Source organism: Hyposmocoma kahamanoa, unplaced genomic scaffold (genome assembly GCF_003589595.1).
Source record: "Hyposmocoma kahamanoa isolate Upper Pololo Valley unplaced genomic scaffold, ASM358959v1 66, whole genome shotgun sequence".
Classification (NCBI taxonomy): Eukaryota; Metazoa; Arthropoda; class Insecta; order Lepidoptera; family Cosmopterigidae; genus Hyposmocoma; species Hyposmocoma kahamanoa.
The window spans coordinates 339,835-348,180 of record NW_020653854.1 but is presented as its reverse complement, the minus strand read 5'-3'; the positions used below and the strand labels follow the sequence as shown (position 1 = coordinate 348,180).

Genomic DNA, 8,346 nt, shown 5'->3' with positions numbered 1-8,346 from the left:
ATTTAAAATTTATCTAGGAGGCGACACAGTTACTACATCTAGAAACGTAGATATCGAACTGCTAAATTGTGTAAGGGCCAACCCTTATGAAACATGTATGTAAGTTCACCGTCACGTAACTTCGAACCCAGGCATCTGTAAACATTGTCACAGAATAGTGTACTAAAATGGTCACCCCATCGTAAGTATTTACTACAGTGATTCATTTCTGAAGGCCAGGTCGGCTGACGCGGCGTCGCCGTGTGGATTCGCTTCATTAATAGGAGTCTAGATTAGAGATTTAATTCGAATTTGAATAGAGATAAAGTACAAACAAGTGGCTGGCGGCCACTGAGCCGAATCGCATGTTCGTTAATCGCGCCAATAGGGAGACCCCTTTTGTGTTACCAACCGCTCCCTCACCATTGTCTCTGTCACAAATTATTATTGATGTTAACATCACAGGTAGGGGTTATTGATTCATAGTTAACCGGGATAATTGATTAAATTAAACGAGAAATTCTCTTTACAACGAGGTAGGTCATTTTTCAACTTCCAGTGTCGTCATGTTCTTTTTAGTAACTTTCTCAGTTTTGTAAGCAATCGTCCTGAACATATCTAAAAAAGTCGACTGTCTTCAACTGAGCGTGACCGATCAGAAACATAATTATTACAGCTTATGGGAATTTTTATAAGAATTTATCGACGTTATAACGAAATATTATCTATGAAAAACTCCAATTGGGATATTTTTGACTTAAGATCCAAAATATTTAGAGGATTAGTAACTCGCAGGTATTCACCCAAACACATTTCGTTTTTATATTTATTAAATTAGTGGTTAAATTAATAAAGTAACTAAATTATGAGATAATTGTTAACAGCAGATTTCTCTTGTTACTTTATAATGATGTGTCATATAAATAGAGTTACAATCTAGTACAGAACTTATATTATACTTAACTCTTATCAATATAATTTGATTGTTATCGGTTTTGTACCATATAATAAATAAATAAACTTTATTAAACTTCTGATAACAAACGTCTCATAAAACGCTTGTGACATTGGAAGTGATTTCATCATCATCATCATCATCATCGTTCTTCGACAGATATAGCTAGCACACTGCTACTTCAGCTTGCGTATTGCACGAGCTATGTCGGTGACCTTGGTTCTCAGTCGAATAACCTCATTACGAATTTTATCCTTCAGAGAAACTCCGAGCATAGCCCGTTCCATAGCTCGCTGAGCGACTTTAAATTGGTGGACTAGACGTCTCGGCTCCGTAAATCATAACAGGCAGGTCGCACTGGTTGAAAACAATTTGTTTTCAGATTTTGTGGTATGGGTGACGAGAAGACACGACGTAGCTTCCCAAATGCTGCCCACCCAAGCTGAATACTCCTCCTGGCTTCCTTATCGAAATTGTTTCTACCTAACTGCAGTATCTGCCCGAGATAAGTGTATATGGAAACAACTTCAAGAAGGTGGCCATTTTCGACTATGGGTCTCGGATCAATGTGATCATTATTCATGACTTTGTTTTTGTCCCAGTTCATGCCGAGATAAATACGGCGCGAGGCGGACGCTAGGCCGTCCACCATCTGTTGTAGCTCCTCCAGCGACACCGCCATTAGGACTATGTCGTCTGCAAATCGTAAGTGTGAGATGTATTCGTCGTTTATGTTAATGCCCATACTTTTCCAGTCCAGCGTCTTAAACATATCATCTAATGCGGCTGTGAACCGTTTCGGGGATATGACATCCCCCTGTCTCACTCCCCTGGGTAATTGGATGGGTTTAGACTGCTGGTCCTGTACTTGGATACTCATAATGGCGGTGTTATACAGACATCTCAGCACACTGTAACGATAGTCCACTTGGCATCGCTGCAAGGATTCCAAGACAGCCCAGGTTTTGACGGAATCAAAACCCTTCTCATAGTCGACAAAGGCTAGATACAGGGGCCGATTATATTCTTCTGACTTCTGTATAATCTGCCTCACTGTGTGTATGTGTGTGTGAAACCCGGCCTGCTCCGGTGGCTGAAACTCGTCGAGTCGAGTCTTGGCGAGACGATTCGTAATGACTCCAGAAAACAGCTTACATAGGGCTCAGGAGTGAGATCTGTAGTTTTTAAGTAAAGATTTGTCTCCTTTTTTGAAAAAGAGAACTACAATACTACTGTTCCACGTTTTAGGAGTTCTTCCATATTAAATGACGGAGTTAAATAGGTTTTGTAGTTCCTTGATGACTGGAACTCCTCCAGACTTCAGAAGTTCTGAAGTAACTTCGTCTTCACCGGGGGCTTTCCCATTTTTGAGCTATTTTAGAGCCAATACAATCTCGTCTTGGCTGATATCTGGTAGGTCGTCGGTATTGTGGCGCATCAAGGCGGCTCTGGGATTGTGGTTGTCGTGTAGGGTACGAGGAACGTGAGCAGTGTATAACCGGCCATAGAAGTTTTCTATCTCGGCGAGCATCTCCTGCTTCGATGTTATAGTTCAACCATCGTGTGTTGTAAGCTTCGTCAGGTGGTTCCTTCCAAGCTGCTGAGTGAACACTTTGGACCCTCGGTTTTGTTTTATTGCGTCCTTAATGAGGCGTGTACTGGAGCTCCAAAAGTCGCACCGTACCATCTTCGCAATCTTCTTGTTGAGGTCTGACCGCTCTGAAGAAGTGGCCCGAGTATCTTCTCGTCGTTTAGTCATTAGCCGAAGAGTCTTATCCGAGATTTTGGACTTCGTACCTATACGCACGCTGCAATCGGCAAAATTTGATGCCCTCTGTCCTCAACATTTCAAACACGTTTTACAGGACCTCATCGACGTCATAAGTGGGTTCCAATTCAACGAAAGCCCCTCCCTCTCGAGGAAGTTGATCAGCATCTGCCCCCTGTGATCTCTACTTCCATAACCATGTTGGCCTATTCGAGATTCGTTGAGACTCTGGAGTCCCATTTTAGAGTTTGAAGTCCCCCATAACAACGTTGAAGTAGGTCTTGGTGGTATTGTGTAAGGCTCTTGATACATAGGGCGCACTATAAGTTTCCGGAACTGGCCACGTAATCAACAATATTTAAAAAGTAAGTACAACATTTGAAAATGGAACTCTGGCAGTGAATACAGTTTGTTTCATCTGACTGTCACTTGTTTTTACATTGTGGCGTCATTTTAGAATTGGTTGTCTACATCTCTAAGGATTTAACTCGTGAAAATTTTCATAGTATGATTTTATTAGCAGCTCAGCGGACCTTCGCTCGGCTTCAAATTGCTTTTGGCGATGAAGCACCATGCAAGACGACTATTTATAACTAGTTTGTAGAATTCAAATGCGGTCGTGTGAATCTCAGTGACGAAAGTCGTGATGGTCGCCCGTTCACTACTGTGAACAACAAAAACATCGATGCTGTGTGCCGTATGATCAAAACAGACAGGCATATGACATACCATGAGATTCGGGTATCTTTAGGCATAGCCATGAGTCAAATACAGTCAATACCACACAAACATTTGGGTGTGAAGAAGCTGTGCTCTTGGTGGATCCCATACAATTTGACTGAGGCTCCAAAAACGGATCGCGTCACTTGGTGCAATGCCATGCTTACCAGATTCAACGAAGGGGCGTCAAATTTGGTGTGGGACATAGTAACAGGTGACGAAACATGGATTTATAGTTACGATCCCAAAACAAAGCAGCCACCGAGCGTATGGGTAGTTCGAGATGAGCCGAAACCAACCAAAGTTGCGCGCGTGCAAAGTGCCTCTAAGCGGTTGATTGCTTCTTTTTTAAATAAAACTGGACACGTGGCTACTGTTGCTTTGGAGAATCATTGTACCGTGATTAGTGATTGGTACACGACCATTTGTTTGCCGAAAGTTATTGATAAACTCCGTAAAAATAACCGTAAACGCCGTATCATCTCGCACCACGATAATGCCAGTTCTCACACGGCCAGACAGACAAATGAATTTTTGCAGGTGAACATTGTTGACCTTATGAGCAATTCCGCGTACAGTCCCGATCTGGCACTTGTCACTGGTGCGTTGACCTGTACAATCTTCAAGTTATACCTTTTTAATAGCCGAAGTATGAGGTACTCTATTCTGGTCGAACCACTAGAGATCTCTTCAACGTTGCTAGAGAGGGCCCTGTTCACGAGGAATCCTACGCCATCCTGGGATGGTTGATCACCTTCGCGTGAGTGCAGAAGTCGGCCCGAGTCCAGAATTATGGTACTCTCTCCCTCTCTTCGGACTTCGCATAGCCCCAGAATATGCCACCTTATGTTTTCTAGCTCCGCTTTCAACTGTACTAGGTGCTCAACAAGCCTCAGAGTTCGTCCATTAAACAATGCTAGGGTCAGTTGTTTTAAGTAGCCCGAGGTAGCCCGGTGATTCTTATCACCCCCTGCCCGGCTGTTACCATGGCCCCTACCGTGACCACGAATAGCGAGGCCGCCGGGAACTAGGGGTCTTTCCCGTGTTGTGTCGTTCATTTGTGGGGTTTATGCCCATAATCTCCACACTGGGCGTGCGGGTTGAAGATTAAAGGACACAGTATTTTACACCCCCGACGCTGCTGCCCGTCGGTGGCCAGTGAATTTTTTTACTGTGTTATTATGGGAAGGGCTATACCGCCATCGACCGGTTGCCAGAGCCTCGTTAGTTACTGCAGGATGCACCACGTGCAGGTGAGGTTCACATTAAGAACCCAGGTGGTGATTGCTTGCTCCCTTACATCCCATAAAGTAAGTGATGGACATAAATAGTCCATTGTGCAAATCTACTTTAACATATAATAAAATTCCAATATAATTAAAAACTAAAATAATATGAACACATTTAAAAATAAACTAAAACAATTTATCATTCAAAAAGCATAGTATAGTATAAATGAATGTTGAACTGAAAAATAAGTCACAACTCACGGAAAGCTCACGTCGATCTCTTTTATTAATTAAGTATGAAGCTTTTATGAAGTTGAATAATTTAATAGCCTCAAGTGTCTTTGCCACTTTTTCTTCTATGTTAAGTACATCTCTAGAGTAGATAGTACTATTTCGTATATTATTTCAAAACTTGCAATTGTGCTACGTTGTAATAAATATGGTATTATTTTTAGTAAATATATACTTCTATACATACCCAATTCCACGACAGAACCAAAAATACATATCACACAAACACTTGCCCCAATCGAGAACCGAACCAGCTGTAGCACCAATGTAGCACTTTGTATTCCGATCACCGCAGTGTTTACTACTGAGGCTAGTATTTTGCACATAATAACTAATTATACTGGATGCGAGCTGTGCAAGACCGGTCGTTGTGACGATCTTTGGGGGAGGCCTATGTTCAGCAGTAGACGTCTTTCGGATGTTACGAATATGATAATGATGAACTATATTAGTTATTGGAAAGGGTACCAATAGCACAAAAAGCTACATAGAACATTACCTACAGAGAACCGGACTTAGAATAAAAAGATTTCATTCAAAATTTACATCGGTGGGTGTAACTTACCTCGCCAAAAGGGATATTCTGGTCTCTACATATTTACTTATCGTTTAATCGTTAAACTCTCCATGTTTTTTGCCTAAGCCATTTGGTGTCTTTGCTTTATGTAGCTGCTCCTTTACTACGTTCTTGCGAAAGTTTACAAATACTGTAGATAGAAGTCGAAATGGAACCCAACTTGGGACATAATTGCAGAACGAATGCGCACTAGGCGAGTGTGACCTCCTGTGAATGTGTGTCAGTTGGATAGCAGGAAGTCTGGCTATAAGCTCCTTGTAGGGCTTCAAATATTCGGGCCACTATATATTGTTCGCGAATAACAATTCGTTCGGAATAAATCAACCGTCTTTGTACTTTTGCCTCCAAGCGAGCCTGCGGGTCACGTATTTGCAAAAACTTACATCAGTCGATGAGGTCGCTTTTTGGCTTAAGCTCCACGAGATAATAAACAAGTTTGATTGCTATAGACGAGTTAATATGTTTTTAGGAAGACATGGCTAAGTTTTTTTTGCTTCATTTACATCGTTCGACACACAAACGACAATGCATCATTATTGTGCTTGCATCATTACAGCAGAATGCTTGGAGCGGAAAACAGTTATATTAGCATTTACAAACACGGTCAACTGAATGCCGTGTCAGTGATATACCGAAGTGCATTTCCATGTTATATGTCTCCACAAATACGACTGAATCGTGTTCATTTGCCGGCCGAGAGATAAAAGTAACCATCCATCTGTTAGAGGGGTGGGTTAAATCAATGGCGTTAATTTGACGCGTGAGACGTTGAAAGGCGTAAATCCCGGTGCAAATGACGGCTCGTGTGACCCTCTGCCACTCTACCCGCTTGCCATGGGGACATCTGGAGCCGAAGCTGAGGCGGGCGGGGTGCCGAGCGAAAATAGCATGCCGTGACACGTGATGGGCAGTAGTAGGTGACAAGCAACGGGCTACGGGCATGCCAATGCAATTCAAATGAATGTAAAGCCTGGCCTGCCTGTGAGTGTGGGGGACAAGTCTAACTGTGGTGAAATTGCGGAGACCTTTAGAGAACATTTCAATGTCAAATCGCGGTTAGATGCACAAACTACTCGTGGGGTAGGGCTTGGTGCTGGGACCGTCGGGGGCAGGCGTATTACTCATTTTACCTCTAAAGAGGTTAAGACGGTAATTAATAATACGCAGAAGAGTAAGTCGCCTGGTCTCGGTGGTCTTAGCGTTGAGCACTTTAAGTATACATCTACCACGTGTTCTCTCTATGCTATTTAACTGCCTCCGTGGCCGAACGGTTACCATGCCGGACTGCCACGCAGAGGTCCCAGGTTCGATTCCCGGGCCGGGCGAAATATTTGTATGACCTACATTTATTTCTCTCGTGAGTTTGGGTGTAATTTGTGGTTGTCTATGTGTGTGTCCATGGCACCCGCGACACAGGGTTTCCCTAGTGCGGGGCTATGTTGAGTGTGTGCGTTATTATTATTATTATTATTATTAAGCTTTTCTATGGGCCACTCGTACCTTCCAGAGGCACTCATGAGGACGATTGTAGTACTGGTTGTTAAGAATAAAACACGTCGCGAGTCGCGTGAGGCTCAGTACTAACAGCATTCTAAATGCTATAGCGGGAAGGTATGATTGTCCTGTCTTGAAACATTGGATAGTGCTAGTTAAGGGCGTAGCCCATTTCGAGATATAATTAAGTTGCAATGATTATTACTAACCTTGATATAAGTTCTTTTACTAACATGCTATGGATATTTTAGGTCCGAAATAAAGAATTATTATTATTATAACGCATACAGTTGACACCGATCGATGCATGCAATCGATTGTATAAACTCTCCACTGTCCGCTTCGTGAGTCTATAAGGCAAAGAATAACGATACATTTTTTGGACGCTAATTATACGCTAATTTATAATGATAATTTATAAAGTTCAATTGTTTTGTAATCTCGAAACATGCTGAATTTGATCATGTGAAACGGCTAGGAAACGATTGGAAAGTTTCTTCATATTTAAATTTGATTGTTACAAGGAGTGATGAAATGAAAATACGAAGGTAATGTCAACGTGATTCCAAAAAGGGTGCAAATCCCGCATTTATGGGTCGCATAATCCGCAGGGAGCGGAATAACGACGGAATTATCTGGTGCAGACGATCGGGTTCAGAACGGAGTGGCGGAAGAGTGTCGCGTGACGTGCTGCGCCACTAATTTGCTAATTTACACAATGCTGCTAACGTTAATAGAGCTCACACCAGTCATAATAGTGAAGAATAATTTTAAATATACGATACCGTGTCACCGAACCATCGATCTTTTGCAGTGTTTCCCTAAATTAATTATTGCCCATCAAAATGCATAATCATGTGAAAAGAATAAAATAATATTGAAATGTTTGGTCGTTAAAAGCTTCGTTTTGGACGTTTATTTAATAAGAGCTTTCAGATTACCTTTATGTTACATACGTAAAATATGTTTGTGTAGTTATACATTTTATTATAATTTTCTGGTCGGCCAGTAAACTGCCTTTAAAAAAATACGTATGTATTTTGGAAATGAAACTATTTTTTCGGATCTAAATTCCATATATTTGTTTTTTCAAACCAACCAATGTTTGTTTGAAAAAGAAACTGGCCTTTCCATGTCCCATGGTCACTGCCTTAGAGCATATAGGTCACTGCTGACTGAAATTGTAAATCATCAACCAGTTATATCATTTTTTTTCACTACAGTCACATAATATGTTCAAACTATTACGTATTAATTTAAACACCTTATTTTTAATTTACCAAATAACATTTAATATACAATACGAATTTGAAATAAATTAAATTGACTAATG

General features: G+C 41.4%; 1 pseudogene; it reads right to left on the bottom strand.

Moving 5' to 3' along the window:
• Positions 1-1,110: 1,110 nt before the first annotated feature.
• LOC113231817 lies at positions 1,111-2,942 on the bottom strand (annotated as a pseudogene).
• Between the last annotated feature and the right edge of the window lie 5,404 nt (positions 2,943-8,346).